General features: G+C 44.8%; 1 protein-coding gene across 1 annotated transcript in view; it reads left to right on the top strand.

Moving 5' to 3' along the window:
- Window positions 1–7,891: 7,891 nt before the first annotated feature.
- LOC147727224 (annexin A1-like) overlaps window positions 7,892–18,873 on the top strand; it is a 109,999-nt gene continuing 99,017 nt past the window's right edge. The window contains exon 1 of the mRNA XM_086961274.1: window positions 7,892–8,023. The gene's annotated coding sequence lies outside the window, so the exon portion shown is untranslated. The remainder of the gene's footprint in view (window positions 8,024–18,873) is intronic.

Here is an 18,873-nt window from a genome sequence, read left to right on the forward strand (position 1 = left end):
GTGAGCAGTGTCCATTATCGAGAATCCATCACAGGTACACAATTCTAATTCTGATGCCTTGGTCCAACATGGGCGCCCAGAGAGAAGGAGATGAAATTTATTCAGCCTAAACTTGGTTAGTAAATATCTGTGATTAGCATTATTAACAACTTTTAGATATGGTTCTAGGTCATGGTCTGTTGTTACTACTAACTGATGTGCTCTCACGGTTGACTTAGTCAACTCATAGCCTACTCTATCCATCCCTTTATGCAGCCTAAATGTGTTCTTGACCCATTTCGTATCTCCCTTAACTAGTTTGGACGGCTCATCAAACAATTCTGGGCGACCTAGTAAGGCTGCAAGTTTTTTAACATATTTTAGCCATGGAATGGATTCCCAATGTTCTAAAGTAAGACAGTCCCTCAGGATCTCATGGTTCACCTCCAATTCCGGGTTCATCCAAACCGCAATCCACTTTAATAGGGGTGCAATGGCAATCCGGTCTTCTAGATATCCACCCCACATTCTTGATGCACTATGAAACCTGAGGTCGATTGTGGTACTGATAGAATGGACTTCAAAAACTTGTCCTCTGCCACCTGTAACAACTTAACGTTCTTAAAACCCCATAGATCTGCGCCATACATGGCTATGGAAACACATTTAGCGGCCTGCCTGTAACTGTTTTACCCCCAATTTACGGGAAAAACCCAGAACTGCAAAAATAGACCGGACAAAAGCATTTCTTTTCTCAGACAATTGGGGAAGCCAGGTGGAACTTTCATCAAAACCACCCCCAGATATGGGAATCTAGTTACCCTCGATAACTTGTTCCCATTACAGTGGAGTGTCATCAGCTTCCTATGCCTGCCCTTTGTACCCACGGCCATGACATGAGATTTGGTATAATTAACGCTAAGATCCAAGGAGGATATAAACTCATAAAATGAATTTAAAAGACTTTGTAGCCCTACTGACGTGCGCGCTAAAAGGGCGGCATCATCCGCATATAATAATACGGGAATGGGGAACTTGCCTGCCCTCGGGATATCCTTACAAGCTGCTCCTAACACACTGGCCAACTCGTTGATGTATAAAGTAAATAATAAGGGGGCTAAAATACAGCCTTGACTGACCCCGTTGGTTATACCTATCTTACCCGTACAATTCCCCTTACGATCGTATCTCACTGTGGCTGTGAGGTCCCTATGGAGATCGGCTAAAAAATATACTATATTTTCATCGATGCCCATCTTTAGGAGCAAACCCCATAGCTTGGACCTGTTCACTCGGTCAAAGGCCGAGGACAGGTCCATAAATGCTATATACAAGCAACCTTGCTTCGCTATGGTATACTTCCCAATCAGCAATTGGAGGTTGAGGCTTTGGTCTATCGTACTGCGCCCCTTTCTAAACCCATACTGTAATGCTGATAGAGACTTCGTTTCCTCAAGTCTATCAGTTAATTTACACAGAACCACTCTGCCTAGGACCTTCACTGCAAAATCTATAAGGGAAATTGGGCGGTAATTACCCGGGTCACCTCTGTTACCTTTTTTAAAGATAGGTACAATGACCGATTGCAACCAGGTCGTTGGGATACCGAATTTACAAATTCTATCAAATACATTAGATAAGACTTTAGACCATATTGCTATATTGGATATAAAAAGATCGGCTGGTACGCCATCAGGGCCAGGGGCCTTATTGCTTGTCATTTTACTGATGGCTTCAGCCACCTCAACCTCATTCACCACTAAAGTATAAGGATGACTATTCAGCGAGGTTGAGACATCAACCCCTGTAGTCACCTGTTCGTAAACTGACTTAAAATGGGTGAGCCACTTGTCTTCCTGAATGCCATAGTCTAGGACATTGTTGCTGGAGTCAACAAAGTAAGGTTGATTGACCACTGCCCAGAATTTGGCACTATTTTTTATCACATCTATGGAGGTCAATTCTGCCCAGGCATCTTCCCTGATCTCCCGTCTCCTCTGTTCTACTGCTGCTTTATATGCTTTCCTTAAGAGGGCCACACATTGTCTGTCGACTGGCTTGCATTTCAGAGCCTCCTTCAGTTTACGATTGGCTACTGAACAGTTATGGTCAAACCAGCCGACTGTCCCCGAATCTTTAGCTTTACCGGAACGCATCAAATCAGACATAACCTGGCGACAGACCTTTTGATATGCCTCCATTACCTCTTTGTCCCCAGCTTCCTCATCCATACATATACACAACTCTTCCCCTCTAATGTTGGAGAGAATACTTAAGAAGTCCTCAGGGACAATTTTACACCATTTGATCCTACGTGCCTGGTCTGTGCCCCTATATCTTGTTTATCAACCATGTTCAATGAGCTCTCAGATGGGCTAAGGACACCTCTAACACATAGAAAGACAGGGTTATGATCGCTAGACAGGAGAATAGCCTGCTATGTTACTCCCCAGGGTTAAGCTTATAAAGATAAAATCTATAGTTGACCCGCTGCCATTTCCCTTAAAAGTGGGTATATCCACCGCATCCCTGTGGGTATCATTAAACAATTTTCAGCCAAGATGTTTTCTAATAGGATCCCCTGATCCGTATGCTCAAAATGAATATCACCTTGTTCAATGGGGGCAAATAGGTCAGTGGACAAACATTTATCTGGGCATCCATGAATATTAAAGTCCCCCAGTAATATTATAAAGCATTGAGACTCAGTCAACTCCTTATATTCTGCTAAGAAGGAATTTAACGCTGTCAGGTTGCTATTTGAGGTGGCTCTATCAAAAGAGTTATACAAATTTACAATTAAAACATTATATGCCCCTTTGCAGGCAATTTGGACTGCCAAACAGTAAGGGGAACCTGTGGCAATCACCGTATGTGTTCCAAGAATATTAGCTGCCACTAGGGTAACCCCCCCCCCCCCCGCTCTTCCTCTAGTGGTAGTAACTGCTGGGAGAGAGTAGGTGATATAGCCATTCAAAGTAAGTATATTCTTTGTGTCCCAAGTCTCCTGTAGGCCAATGATGTCTGCAGTACCTATAAATTCCCTCCAAATATGATCAGCAACTTTGTTCCTTGGCCCAGCCATATTCCAAGTTACCACCTTTATGTCTGTTGCCTCTGGTGGCTTCCCTACCACTCAATCGACTATTAATACTAATTACTAGATCCCTGCCCTCACCGAGCTCCTGAGCAACTGGAGCTGATACCCTGGTATCCACACTAGGGGCCCCAATCTCCGGGGCCACTTTTGCAGGTGAAACGGGTATGATCCTGTTTCCTTTAGCATTTCCTGACACTATGCTCACCAGTTGTCAATCCACCCAACCTAAGTCAGACAGGCAGTCATACTGGTTTGCCATTGGGATATTGCAGAGATTATCTAGTACATGGGGAACTTGGGTATAATTATTTGAGTGACCAATAATCATACCGTTACCCCTAAAACTATCTGCACGGTGTCTATTGCCATGGTTATGCCTTCCTCCTCTTCTCTGAACTAGATTCCACCCCTCCTCCCTGCCCCCACCCCAACTATAGGGATTCATGTCCCTAGGCACCTCTTGCCTCCTCCCTCCCCTGTGATGATTGGGGTCCTTTAGCCAACTCCATCTATTGTCCCGTTGCTCAATAGGCATATAAAAATAGGACAAAGGCCTGGCCGTGACTAAGGTACCATTATTTCGAGGATTCCCCCGGCAAATATATTCCACAATTCGGGAATCTTCAAAAGTCACTACTATACAGTCCCCCTGTATTCTTTTCCTATTATGTCCCACCCAAGGCGTTCTCTCAACCATTAAGATATTGCCACAAAAATTGGAAGGTAAGGGATAGTTATTAGCTAGCCAGTGGCATACCTTATTTTTAAGTGCCTGGAAAGTTTCTGAATTTGGAGGGGCTAGTTCCGTGACCCCTGTCAAAATGATCACATAGGGACAGGCATCCGGCGGTAGGTGAATGTTTCGCCGTGTCATGATTTTTTCAAGGGGGGCTGAGTCGGGCTTTGGGGTAAAGGTAACAGGTCCTTTTGGATTACCTTGGTCAGTGGGCTTATTTAATATAGGGGTTTGAGTACTCTCTTTATTGCTCACAGGGTTAGGGAGATTCGGCAACGGATTCTTGGGTGTCTTATTTTTAACCACTACTGAGCTTTTACTCACAGGCCGGGGTTTGCTAGCTAGAGCGGTTGCAAGAGTTGCCCTATTGGCATAAAGGCTATCCTGAAACCATATGTCCTTGTGTATATCATGAAGCAGTTTTTCAATACCATGAAGCCTAGCTTCTAAGGGAGCGAGTAGTGTTTTAATAATTTTTGTTATAGTACAGCCTATGGGCTCGTCCTCCCCATCAGTAACTCCTATTCTGTCGACTCCCGACCTGTCGGCTATGGTGCTGTCTTCAAGGATGCAGCGCTGGAAGAGGGCACACAAGCAGCAACAAGGGACCGAGGTTCAGCGTCCCGACAGGTAAGCAGATTCAGAGTCCATCCAGTCGTTGGCCTCTAGACGCTGGCAACTTGGCAGGCCCTGCCCCAAAATTCAGAACCTGCTTCTTATTCTCCATGTGGAATGTAATTCAGCTGCAGGTGGAGAAGAAATGCGCGGATGCCTGTGCTGCGGTGGAGTGGTGGGGCTGCAGGGGTGGCGTTACAAGAGAGCTGCAGAAGATGTTCACTGCTGCCAGGAGACAGATGGCGCTCTGGGATGCTACCACAGGGAACTGACTGGCAGGCTCGGTTGACTGACTCCCAGAGCGTCTCACTGCAGAAGAACAAGTGATGGAGCTGTATTTGGTTTCAGGCCAGTCTACATTTGCAGAGCTTCGATGTTTCTTTCCCGCGTCCTTGTGCAGCTGGTACGGAACAAGCAGACATGGACAGCCAGCTGGGCATTGTTGTCGAGCCCCAAGCTCCTTGAGGAGCTCTACAGATCTAGGTAGCCACAATATAGCTACCTGCCTCATGCACAGTCCCCGACCCCAGTCACAAGTTCCAACAACGCTAAATGACGAAGTAGGGGTGGGTGGTAATGGAAAGGAAGGAGGCGGTTTTGGCTTTAATGAATGTTGAAGTGGGAGCAAGACAGCTAATATTTCTTGGGCCAAAAATCACACAACATATATTGCAGTGACTAAACAGACCCATCTTACCAGTAACGGAGAGCTGTTCACATGTGGCAGAAAACATTAGTGACTTTTACGGTGCTGCAGAATTGTCTCCTGTTCGTGCGACACAGGGATGTGCATTTTCAAACAGTAATGTATAGCTGAGGAGTGGAAGGTGCCCTAAACACAGCACACGTCTAAAAAAAACACAGATTTGAAACAGCGCCATGCACATTATTGGAGAAACGCCAATTACTGGAGCAACACACATTACCTCCCTAGATCTAATCAAATTAATTTGATTTTAAATTGTGTTTTCACCCATCTTGAATCACTAAGCATTCCAGAAAAAACTAGACTGGCTTGTGTGCAGCTCCCATAGCCTTTCAGCCAACAGACCAATAAATATATAATACACTACAAACAAACACATGTTAAAGAGAGGGGCTTAACATACCAGAGTCCTTGATGCCGATCACCAGGTATAGGCCGATGAGATGAGACAGGGAAGGGAGGGCCGGCGAGGGAGCTGGCAAATAGTATGCTAATAAAAAAAAGTGCGGCCGCCATGGTAAAATAGGAAGCGAGTCATGCGCTGTGTTGATCAAAGAAAACACAGCTGTGCACCACCTGAAGCGGCCGGCATGCCTCGCCATGCGGATTACCAAAGCTCAAAGTTAAAAAAAAAAAAACAAGCCAACAGAACAAAAATACACTACAAACAAACACATATGAAAGGGGGGGGTTAGCATACCAGAGTCCTCAATGGCAATCACCAGGTGTAGGCCGGAGAGATGAGACAGGGAAGGGAGTGCCAGCGAGGGAGCTGGCAAGAAAAGTGCGGCCGCCATGGTAAAATTGGAAGCGAGCCATGCGCTGTGTTGATCAAAGAAAACACAGCTGTGCACCACCTGAAACAGCCGTGCGAGTTACCACAGCTCAAAGTTAAAAAAAATGTTTTTTTTAAAAAGCCAACAGAAGAAAAATACACTACAAAAATATAAAAGGGAGGGGCTTTTTCAAGATAAACAAGCGCAGCAGGCCGCCGGCAGCAGGAGAGGAGTGCGCGCACCTCGCCCTGAGGGCGCAATTCACTTGCAGGAGCAAGGGGCTGGCACCACGATAATTGATAACATATGGCGCCAGCCGCTCGCTCCTGCAAGGAAATCGCCAAACGTGCACGCGTTGCAATAGAAAGTAATGCATCGCGTGTACGTTTTTGTGGAGGAAAGCTGATCGATGACATGAGGTCCTCTCCTATGCAGCGCATGCGCGCTGCATAGGCCAGACCTAAAAACGATCTGCTATTTGCTCGACTAATGGCCAAACAGAGCATAACGTATGCTACTTAGCCACAGGCGGGGTAAATAGTAAAGTTTCTTTGGCAGTACATAATCTGTGCTCTATATCCTGGTAAAGACAGCAGTTTTATTTCTATTTGCACAGCTGCCTGCCAAATTGTGCAGAATTTCTACAATGTAGCCAGCGGTGGGGTCAATGGTAACGTGTCACTGCTGTTTGCAAGGCCATTGTTTAAAGAGAAAATACACTGTATCATTGTGGGAACACAAGTGTTGTTAAAAGAGAATTTCAAGACCCATTTGGCTGAGCAATCTCTGTTACATTTTATGTTATTTTGTAAATGTTACCAATAATTAGTTTTATGCTGTTTTAAGCATATTCTGAAACCATTTTCCTTCAGCGGCGGCCGCCATGAACAAAGAGTGATGGAGCCGTTGGGGTTGCGCAGGAGGCGTTGCACGGGGGAGGGAATACAATATTTTTTATTAAATTAAAATGAACAACTTTGGCTGCCGTCTGCCTCCAGCATTGCGTCTTCTCACACCGCCTCTCCTCTTCCTGCTCGCCACAGCAGCCCCTGGGACAGACTCCCTGTCCAATCCCCGCACTGATTGGTCTGAGCAGGCAGGAAAGACGCCCTGCTCGGACCAGGGAGTCTGTGGGGCTTCCCCAGCCCGGCTGCTCAATGCAGCTGGGCTGGAGAAAACCTAAATGCACATGTGTGTTTTGGACAGCGGAGACAGCTAGCCAAACAAACATGAGCACTTAGGGAGTGGACTGCACATATCACTCCTCCTCCCCCTCCCATGCCTCGGCCCTGTCCCTCCCAACAGCCCTGGCTAAGAGCTGGCAATTGTCAAATAAAACAATGCAGGAACATTATTTTATCTTACATTTGCTGGCTCTGAGCCAGGCAGTGGGGTGAGGCTCCTCTGACATTGCAAAGAGCCGCCACTGTTTGCCTTTAAGAAATGCAGGGATGCCTTAACGTATCTTCATATGTTAGGCAGTCCCGATGTTTGTTACACCGTTGATTGTTTCCTAAAAATTACTCTAGGTAGTAGGAAATCGATGGAAGGATAATTATAGATTATGAGCATAGTTCTGGGAACCGCTGTCTGCACAGGAGTGTCGGCTCCTCACTGCTGAGCGAATGCACTTTATCAGAGCGCTCCTTTATTGTATAATCGTTTTAAGTTTTATCAACTGTTTTATTGTATTTTATTCCTGTAATGAATTGTATTGTGCTCATATGATTTTACACAAAAATCGAATAGAGGTTTATTGAATTGAATGAATACATACACTCTTCTGTTTAGCCAGGAGGACGGATAAATAGTAAAGAAAAATCACCATTTACCGGGTTACCAGTTAAATAGCCGCAACCTTTTTCTTAATTATGTTTCTATATGTATCATTCTTGAAACAAAAGTATTGCTAAAGGAGAATTTCAAGGACCGTTCGTTTCTTGGGGCGGAGAGGAGGCTGCCTGAGACATGAAGGACCAATCACTGATGCACAGGAATATTCTTCCGTCGCTAGGTGTGGTTTTGCCTGGCTACATAAACGACCGAAGGCGAGGCTCCTCTCTTCTGACTCAGACCTTGCAGTGAGAAGCTATCCCTCAGAAACGCAGCAAGTAAGTTTATCATTTTTCTGCCTAGTTTGGTTTACCGATTAGAAATCGGAGCATGTTGTTTGAGTTTAAACACTTTTCAGTTTCGTGGGCGGGGGCGAGTGAGTGCCGGTGAACACCCTGGGCGTAAAGAAGTGGGCTTCACACTTGTTACATTTTCTTAACATGGTTTGTTCATCGTGAAGTACTCGAACTGTTATTTTCGATTCAAAAGGCTCTTATTATAAAGCGGAAAAAGCTACAAAGTATTTTTTTTTATAAAGGATGCAAACATTCGGGAAACTGCTGCTCTGACAATGAGTCACAGGAAATGACTGTTTCATTTCGATAAAAGAAATAAAATGGCCGACTGTGTACTTAATTGAGAGCGTGGTGGTGGAAGACCGCCCTCCAATGAGCTCTCGGAGTTTAGTGTATGTTGGTGATTGCCAGCGTTGCAAAGCCGTTGGCATGCAAACCGCTCTGCGGTACGGGACGCCGCTGCTCTGCGGAGCCGCACACCTTCGTCCTCGCCTCACCTCAGTCCACGCCTCTTCCCGAGCAGTCCGTTATATAATGACAGTGATCGAAGCTCACGGTCATGGGCTCCAGAAACATTTTGAAGAGGGGTGTGGCTTTTTAAGCTTCTCCTGTTTCTCAGTCCTTCGGGACTGGTGTTTCAAGTTCACTGAGTGCGACAAAGCATTACGTGATTTTTGGCTTCTTGACAGTGTCTACAAAACGGGATTTCACATGCACAGCAAACCGAGACCTGCAGCAGCAGTAGGCGACGCGGGAAGGACCAAAAAAAGGCGCAAGTCTCTGTTCACTGGTTCATATAAACTTTATAGGAGGAACCACCATCACAGGAACTCGTTTTTAGCAGTTTGACGTGGCGTAACTCACAATGAGGGGGCCCTCCGGATTGGCTCTTGAATCTGCATCTGGGCTGTGCAGCCTGGGCGTGCCATGAAGATACACGCGGGATCAGAGCAAAATCGCCAAAATATTTTTTTTAAATCTTCTGTAGAGGCTCTGACCATATCTATCCATTTTAAGACCTGTATTAAAAGCTAACGTAACACATGTTTAGTAATGTTGAATCTAGTGGGTCGTCCTGTGGCCATGCCAAGAACCCATTTTTATTTTCTTTGATTTTAAACTACCTTCTAATGAGACCTTGCATTCTTGGTCTTTAGTCATAGTGAAGAGCGTACACATACCCTGCAATTCATTTGGGAATGGGTGATTGCATCCACTTTACTTTCCTCTGACTTCACATCTATCCAGCTAGTATACTAGTAGGAAAGGTATGGGGTGCTCCAGTTAAAGACTGCTTTTAGAATCTCTATCTGGGCTCAACCATACTGTTTTTCAACTCTCTATTACACCTGCCCCCCCCCCCCCTAAGGAATATAAAAGAGAACCCATTACTGGAGCATTTGAATGTATACTGAGCCAGTAACTTAGCTTAAAATACAAAACGAGTTAAATAATATTATACTCTATCTTAACACCTCAAACATTCCCCCCTTCTTGTACATCTCTGTACTTCCTTGTCACCTTTTTCAACATACCCATTCTCTGTCCATACCTGTTAATGCAGTATTAGTTTTTCTTTTTGCACTGTCCATGTTTATGTACACACTTGGCACCAACATTCATATAAAAAGTTATTTATATTAATGGTCACATATGTGACCAATACCCTGGGTACTCTTGAGGAGACACTAATGATTTCATAGGCTTCAAAACTGAATACAATTATGACCCATTGACATGAGCCTGCAGCGTCAACTCCTGAGCACTCAACTCTGCCTGCCAATGAACAGCCCTACTCGCCCACATAACTAGAGGTGACTCAATTCACAGTATGCACTACGCAACTCATATATGCTATTGAAACGCAACAGCAAATATGCATGAAATGGAAAATGTGAAATATTAACAGGGACCCAATCACTCGCATGGAGAAGGTTTTAAAAATGGTCGTTAATCTGTCTTAAAGAACTAACCCATCATTTCATTAAGTGCAGACTGAGGTCACGCTGTTCTCGGACTCCCTCCCCGTGTGAAAGGGGAACAATTTCACACGTGGTTTTAGGCATTTGACACGACCAGGTGGCCGGTCACTGACCTATTCAGAGGAGTCCATCTTGTGCCAGGCCCTGTCGGAGAAAAACCTACTTCTGCAGATGAAGCCTCCACCATCTGAGGAATAAAATAAAAGCAATAATGTCAAATATCCTAAACCAATTCAAAGATTTACATTTGAGTGAACTAAAATTTATAACACAAAATTAATGTAAAATCCGTGTTGCTGCGCAGGTGGAAAAGAGAAAGCACAACACAGTTGTTAGAAGCAGGGAAGCTTGTGTGCAGGATCTTCCTGGCACTCTGTGATCAAGGCACCGCACACAGGCTCATTAGCTGGGGAGCCTGCTTTGAGGCATGGCCAGGGGCTAAATAATGTACGTCACTTAATGCATTTACCACTTTGTTAATTGCGTTGTCCAGACCCTGGTAATGCTGCATGACACATGCATTTGTCACTCCATCCACTCCTTCCTGCAAGGAGTGAGAAATGTTTGTGCTACAGAGCATTTTACCAGTATTTCGCCCTTTGCAGATCTTGCCTACGCAGAGCGCAAGCGCTGCTTGAGGGACCTCTTGCCATTGCACTGTACTTTTTGGAAACTCATGCATGTTTTGCAATGTTTCCAGTGAATACTCGTGCATGAAGAGCTTTTGCCTTGCGAGAGCGAGCAGCGGCGTCATCTATTTGCAATTTTCACGCCTACTGCTGCTCGCTCCTGCAAGGCAAACGCTCTGAATGCACGAGTACTCTGCCGCGGAGCACTTGTTTAATGTTAGCGCGCTTACAATGGCAGATTTCCTCTACCTGCTTACAATGGCAGATTTCCTCTACCTGCTACATATTTTAGAAGCCTCTTATCCATGTAAGTCTTATGGATGCCATATGTTTCCATGTGTACTCCGGAATTCATTGAAAATTCCTTAAGTGTCTTAAATTTGTTCCAAGTATAATAATTCTGATTTCAACCGCTCTTTGTGAAATGGGCACTATACGCAGTCATTTGTTGCGGCAGCAGTTGGAAACGTGATCTGACAGGCGGGGCCTGGTGTCTGCTATTTCTCCAGAATCACCTTCCTCGCATTCTAATAATCAGTAGCGCATCTGAGCACATCTGGTTGACAGGCTCGAGTCACAGCCCTGCTAGGCTTTGATGTACATGATGCACATGCACAAAGCTTTCAAGCGCCAATAGTGGACTCCTTGATGGCTAGTGCCTCATTAAACAACTTAAATAAAAATATTACTGGGCACAGGTGAATCAGTACATAGGTACAGCGATGCATTCCTGTAAACTGACAAATCTGTGAATGCTTAGCCTGAACCTTGATAAATGCAAGCAGTCTGAGAACCCCCGCCACACAATTAACAATTAGTACAGTCCTGCTAATGACTCCTGTCCATTTATAACAATAAATTTAAGTAAAAGAAGGACTTTGGACAGAGCCTGTAGTGCAGAAAGCCTTATTTACATACAAAGCGGAAAAAATACTTCCACACGTGTCTGGAGTAAATTCCTGATTTTTGGGATATTTTCAAATAACGATGACTCTCAGGAAGCTGCGGCTGCCAGCTATCCTAGGCAGAGTCCTGGAATTCTTTTGGGAATTCCATACACTCGTGCATTTATAGTGGTGCACAATTGCTCATACGAACATTGTTAACGAGAACCCCTTAACTTGCACATTTTGTTTTTCTTCAGGTTTCTACATCCTGAAGTTTTCTCTGCTAAGAAATCCTCCTGCCTACACCTTCAAACAACTTTGGGGGTGTTTCCTCTCCTATTGAAATTGACTTACCCTGCCATTAGCAGGGGTACATCGCAAACGTTTCGTCATGGGGATGGGGTGACAAAACCATAGGTCTGTGGATGTGTTGAAACATTTCTGGGCAAGTCCTCCCAAGTATGCCCACTCCCCGCCCATGTGACTCCTTTGTAATATCTCACTTTAAAGGAGCCTAGAGGATGGTTTAGCGAGATTAGTCACCGCAGAAAAATGCAATGCTTTGTAAATCGTGTATTCAACTCATGACCAGGCAGACTCCGCTTCCATCCTCCTGAGATGAATTGATCAAGTATAAATAAGCATTGGCATAGCCAATAGGTCTCGCCTTTGGGATCATGTAAGTGTTTAGCTATGCAACAGTAGGTGTTGTTGCACCAAGGATATTGTGCTGCATACCTAAATACTTGTAAAGTCCCAAAAGCAAGACCTATTGGCTATGCCAATGCTTGTTAAATTTGTGGCAGGCAAATTGGGAACCAAGCAGAAATGCCTGAAGTTTGGATTTGCTTACCATGGATAAGAGAATTTGTCCTCTGCAGTGCATACTACTCCAATTGAATACATAGCCAGGTGTTGCTGTACCCAGATGGCCCTAATGCTAGAAGGCCAGGCTCCATTTCACCGGAAGGAAAAATAGGCCATCAAAATCACATGCTGATTGGCCTGCAAGTGCAGCCCAGACCCTGCTGAACCCTTCCTATGAAAAAAGGGACCATGGCATTCATCCCCTGCCTGCCATTTGCATCCTTTGACACCTTCCCTACTGCTACCTAGCACATGCACCCATTTCATTTTGACCACAGAATTGAGTCGCATGTGGATTTGGACCGTTACTGCAGGTTCTCTTGTTTTTCCTTAATTCCAGGGCACAAGACTTGGAATAGCATGACTTGGGTGCTAGAACGGATGGTAGAAATGCTCGTTCTGAACATCCGGTTGCCCCACATCTACATCTAGCCTACTCACAGGTAGAGCCTACCTATATTGTGGTTTTCAGTGAAAAGATCGCACCATGGGGAAACTTGGTTAGACAACCATGCTTTTTTGTCCCATTTCAAAGCATTGTTCCCACTTCTGAGTAACTCGAGATGTACTTATCTTATTGAAATCTTGGTGTTGTGATTTGCTTAACATGAGGTATAATATTCATGTCAAAGCCTCATCTTATCTACCTGATGGGTAGATGTCCTGATAGAACCTGAATCTTGAGGTCTTTTGCTTGATGGCTAGTTCCCAAAACTATTGGAGACCAACTACATGTTACTTAAGGCTCTATCCCAGTGTTGGGTGCACCATAAACCTGATGAATGGAGGAAAGCTGGCAAATGGAATTAAGTTGCTGTCCGCCTCCACTCACGAATGCTGAACATCTAATTGCAGATTCTTAACATGAACATGTAATTAAAGGTCACACTCTGAAATAAGAAAAATCTAATTCCTACTTTAGGCCATTGTGGCCATCATGGATGCCCTTAGGAAAGGTGCCGATAATAACATCTCACAGGCCCTTGTCCTTCTGGACCTGTTGGCGGCCTTTGACACGGTCGATCATGCAATTTTGATCGACCGTGTCAACAATGCCGGCATCCAGGGGGTGGCCCTCGATTGGCTCAGATCCTTCTTGGACCACCGGACTCAGGCGTTGCACCGGTCTACTTTCTCTGCACCATACTAGTCTTTATCCTGCGGGGTCCCTCAGGGCTCCGCGCTATCACCCCTATTGTTTAATTTGTATCTATAGCCCCTTTTAGCCTCTCTCCGCAATACCCCGGTCACTATTTTCAACTATGCGGACGATCTTCAGTTAATTTTTCCCATTGATCCTCTTCCCTCCTGTTCCAACTTTCAGTCTACCATGCTTGGCATCGCAGAGTGGATGTTTCATAGCCAACTGAACCCCAAAAAAACAGCTTGTACTGGTGGGGGGTCCTACTAACCCGTGGAATCCCACTTTCTGGCCTTCATCACTGGGGGCGCCACCCAGTCCGGTTAGCACTGTGAAGAGTCTGGGGGTGGTCATCTCTGGCGACCTCTCCATGAGGCCACAAATCAATGCAGTCACCTCATCCTGCTTTTTCCATCTAAGGAGGATCCGTAAAATCAGCAGGTTCCTCACCAGAGATGCCCTGATTCTTGTCATCCTTGCTCTTATCACCTCCAGACTTGACTATGCTAACTCTCTGTATGTCGGGATTCCAGCATTCCATCTTCATAGGCTACAACTGGTGCAGAATCAGGCAGCCCGCCTGATCTTCCACCAGTCGAAACATCAGCACGTCACTCCCCTTCTGCGTAGCCTCCCTTGGCTCCCTGTTACCAAACGCTGCACCTTCAAGCTTGGATGTACTATCTTCAAGGCCTTATCAGATCTAGCCCCTGCCTTTATCTCCTCTTGCCTGACACGTTATGTTCCCCACAGAGATCTCCGCTCCGCATCTCTTAATTTACTTGTCGTCCCCAAAACCAGACCGAAAAAGCATGGAGGTCTGAGTTTGTCATGGCCCCCACCACCTGGAACTCACTCCCAAAGGCACTTCGTCACTGTCCAGCTATGATTGTTTTCGCAGACTGTTAAAAACCTTCCTGTTTCATTCAGCATTTGAGTAAAACCTCCGCCCAAGTTTCCGTATTTGTCAGGAGCGCCATGAAACCGCTTGGTGAACGTGCGCAGTAAAAATGCTTTTAACATAACATAGGTCTCTCATCTCTTTAACCTCTACATGCTTTGCCTCATAAAGGCACACACACTGCATGGAGAACAAGTTGCGCACACCCACTTGTGTTTTATAGTATTTGTCATTTATAGACTTTCGAACTTGGTAGTAGTCAAGTACAGACCAATGTTTTTGGCGTCCTTGGAGTTCAACACATCATGGAATGGAAAGAACTTGCTACAACTTCATTGATAGCTGGTAAAGGACTACATAATTATCGCCTATCTGTTTTAACCTCTGTGTTTCAGTCCTGAAGAACCTTTTACCATTAACACCCCAGCTAAGTAAATGTAGGTTTAATTTTACTCCAATATGTAATAACGTGAAACTGCCACGGATTCAGACCAATGATTATAAATGTTCAAAATGCGTTTCTGCACCCATTGTTGTAAGAAAGTGTCTCTATATACTGGACCAAAGTAGGGTACGGTGTGCAGAGTCCCCAGAGGTTTGGCAGAGGCTAAAGTTAGATATAACCGTACTCTCTAAAGTGGTAGCTTGTTTGGGCAGTATCGGAGGACAGTGTAAAGCATTTGTTGTACACACTCAGTCAGCAAATGGTCTCACACTCAAGAACTGAACTCTAGGCCAATTGTTTTGTATATAAAAATATATAGCTGTTTGTTTTAGAACCACAAGTAGGTATCATAAATACTTTCTCAGAATGAGATGTTGCAATTGAATACTTTCAAGTGGCAATAGACTTTTTTACATGCAATAGATACAGTTGTTGCAATAAGCAACACAAGTTAAACACAATATAACATTGAGCTCAATGGGAAGTTTTAAGTAAATGCAATAAAATCACTTTACAAATTATTTTCTTACTCTGGCTGGATCCTGGATTCAGTCCTGGTGCATTTCCTGTCAACAGTTGAAAGAAATCTTTTTTGTTACACAGGCGATTTTAAAGGAATATTTGTAAGTTTTGAAAATCGACACTTGGAAACTAGGCAATGTCTTCCTATGGAGGAAAATTGGGTTAGCAGTAAATTACTTTTGAGGGTCAGTGCTGGGCACTAGGGTCTCTCCTGATCACAGGTGAGTAATTTCGTATTTGATGTTCAGACTATTATATATTTAAGGAATATTTTAAAGTTGCAAAACTTGACACTTAGAAGAAATTATGAGTGAAACCCAGCCAATGTTACCCAAACACCGATAACTTGATTTTTTCCATAGGCTAAGTACTCAGCTGGCAGAGTTAAGGTTCTGGGGTTAGATGCTGGGTTTACGAAAGCACAGTTGTTACACCCTCAGCGGCACAGGGGCAGCCGGGTGCAGAGTGAGTTGGCCTAATTTGATCCTTTGAAGGATGGGGGGCCATCGGTCCGTGGTGGCGAGCAGGCAGGCCACGCAGTTGTGGAAGCTGAGTTCCTGGTCACTTAACAGAGCAAGTGGGGAAGTAGGATAGGACAGATGCTGCACTCCCCGTGGCACTCGGGCGGCTGGGTGCAGGGTGCTTTTGGGCTGTCAAGCACCCAGTGTATTTCAAAGGGAAAGCTGGATGTCGAACAAAGGCTGCAGACTTGGGGATGGAGATTCTTCAGGTGTGACCACCACTTCGAGAGCTAAGTTGGGAAGCTGTAGGTTAGGTAGACACCCAGGAGTTGGGCACAGGGGGCCATGGGTCACCAAGTGCAGGGCTTTCTTTGGTTGTCAGGAACTCTTACCCTCAGCTGGTCGTGGTTGGAGGGGTCCTTTGTTGTGAGTCTGCTGGCGGCTGCAGGAGCATCGAAGAGGGTCTTCTGGCACTAGATTTGTGGTCACACTCGCCAGGACATCCTCTTGGTCTTTATTCACAGGCTGGACTCTGCAAGTGCAGAGTGTGCTGGATTCGCGGTTCCTGGCTGGCACCAGGGGTTGGTGCTGTTTGAGCAGAATCACTGCTGGTGTGAGTCCCAGTCTTTAGATGAGCAAGGCAGTCGGGTCCTCCGTGGTTTTCGAGGTTGCTGACCACTGGAGACGCCGGGGTTTAGCAGGTTCAAGGATCAAGTGGCCTGTAGGGCTTGGGCCAAGTCAGTTGCTGTTGTCCTCTTGTTAGCAGCTGCAAGGCAGGTCTTGTTTCAAAATCTATATCTGAGGAAGGAAGGTTCAGGGTGCTCCTAAATACTAGATTTAGGAGCGTTACAGGTATTTGATTTTTAAATTTATAAAGTGCAGCGAATGCCAAGGGCTTCTTGGCACTGAGGACTCAGAGGAACGTGCATAAGAATGTGCTGAAAGCATGTTTTATAGGTCTGTTAGAAATGGCAATATTTTTAGAGATTTCCTGAATAATTTGAGATTCGGGCTGCTTTTGATTGTTGTTCGAAGGAGATTCCAGGTTTTTGCAGTTCCTAGCAAAAAGCTCCTACCTCCCCAATGTGCCTGTCTATACCTGGGGACTTGCAGCAGTTTTTGCTGAGCGATCTCAGGCTCCTGAAAGGCACAGGGTATTTTATGCGTGACGTCCGGTATAAAGGGCCCCTGCCTTGGAGCGCCTTAAATGTAATTCACAATGACTTGAAAATTATTTTTTTCCTTACAGGCAGCCAGTGCAGAACTCTTCGTTGTTGGGATACCGATCCATATTTGGGAATGTTCAAAATCAGTCTGGCTGCTGCATGCGGCAGACGGGAGTTATTTCAGGTGTTGTGTCTGAATCCCCACGTAAAAGGCGTTGCCATAATCTAGCCTAGAGATGGCGAGAGCAGTTCCTAATGTTTTTAGAGCATCAGGGGGAATAAAGGAACTGATAATTTTTAATATACCCCAAAAACTGGCAGTAAGACTGTTGATCTGGCAGTCGAATGTCAGCCGACTGTTAAAGATCACCCCTATTTTTATTGCCTTGGACACTGGTGTTGGACACTCACCCAAATCCGTCTGCCACCATTTTGGAGACCAGACAGGAGGATTCGCACCCAGCAACAGTACTTCGGTCTTTCCACCGTTCAATTTTAAGCCATTTCAACTCTGAAGGATCTCTCTGTGAGATGTGACGTTAGTGGTGGCGGATTCCTGTATACCCAGCTCAGTCAGTCTGGCAAGTAATATTTTATGGTTGACTGTATCTAAGGCTGCCGATGGATCTAACAATATTAAGGCGGCCACCCAGGCGGCCACCCATCCTTCGTCCAATTATTTCCCGAGTTCCTCACTCGCTGTGATTAAAGCAGTTTATGTTCCATGGCCCTCTCTGAACCTGTATTGGGAATGGTCTAACAGATTGTTTGAGGAGATAAAGGCTTTGAGCTGGATGTTAAGCAGCTTCTCCAGAACCTTTGAAGAAAAAGTAATTCTAGAGATTGGCCGATAGTTGTTAGGCTCGTCAAGGTCCAAGTGTTAGTTTTTAATTTTTTAAAATTTTTTTAACAAAGGTAACATCGAAGCTAACTTGTATACTTCAGGGAACTGCCCAGAATCTATAATCTCAGAACAATTGGCTTAGTAGTTCGCTGAGTATTTTGGGAAAAAGATGAAATATTTTAGGGGGGCAACGATCTGTAGGGGCCCCAGATTTAATTTCCTTTAGTTTAGATAATCTGTTCCCTTAAAGGGGAGAAGGGGAACCTGGGTACCATCGGATACAAATCTATCCCTAAGCAAGGGGACTCGTTGGGAGGAGGATTTCTGTTACAGTTTTGTATACTGTCTCCACCTTATCGGCAAAAGTCTGGTACAACACATTGCAGAAGTCTGGACTGTGTTCAGTTTTGGATTTGGCTGGAAGTTTAGCTAGTTTTTTAACGGTAGTAAAAAGTTCTTTACTAGAATTTTTTGCCACTGAAATTTTGGCTGTATAATATTTACTCTTTTCCTCGAATTAGTTTTTTTGTATGTGGCCAATGACCGAGCATACTTTTTCAGATCCCTGTCTTAGTTTGAACTCCACTGTTTTTCTATTCTTTTATATAACTGTTTTTGGTTTCTCAAAGTATCCGAGAACCAAGGTTCGGAAGGCTTTTTTTTCCTTCTCGAGGAAGTAGTTTTTAGAGGTGCCGCTGTGTTTAGTCTTAGTTATCCATGATGTTAAATTATGCACTGCCGTGTTCATATCTGTCACCATGTTCGGCTTGCTTTCAAGTAGTGATGTCTGAAGGCAGTCAGTATAAATGTTTGCCCAGTCTTGATATGTATATGTCACGGGTGGTTTGATCACTGCTGTTGGTTGGAACGATGCCTTAATCATGAATTTAACAGCTCTGTGATCTGACCAAGAAACTGGTAAGACCTCATGTATTTTAAGCCTGGAGTTAGAGGTAAAAATGCCATCAAGACTATGTCCTGCGACGT

The sequence above is a fragment of the Lissotriton vulgaris genome, chromosome 3_1 (genome assembly GCF_964263255.1).
Source record: "Lissotriton vulgaris chromosome 3_1, aLisVul1.2, whole genome shotgun sequence".
Lineage (NCBI taxonomy): Eukaryota > Metazoa > Chordata > Amphibia > Caudata > Salamandridae > Lissotriton > Lissotriton vulgaris.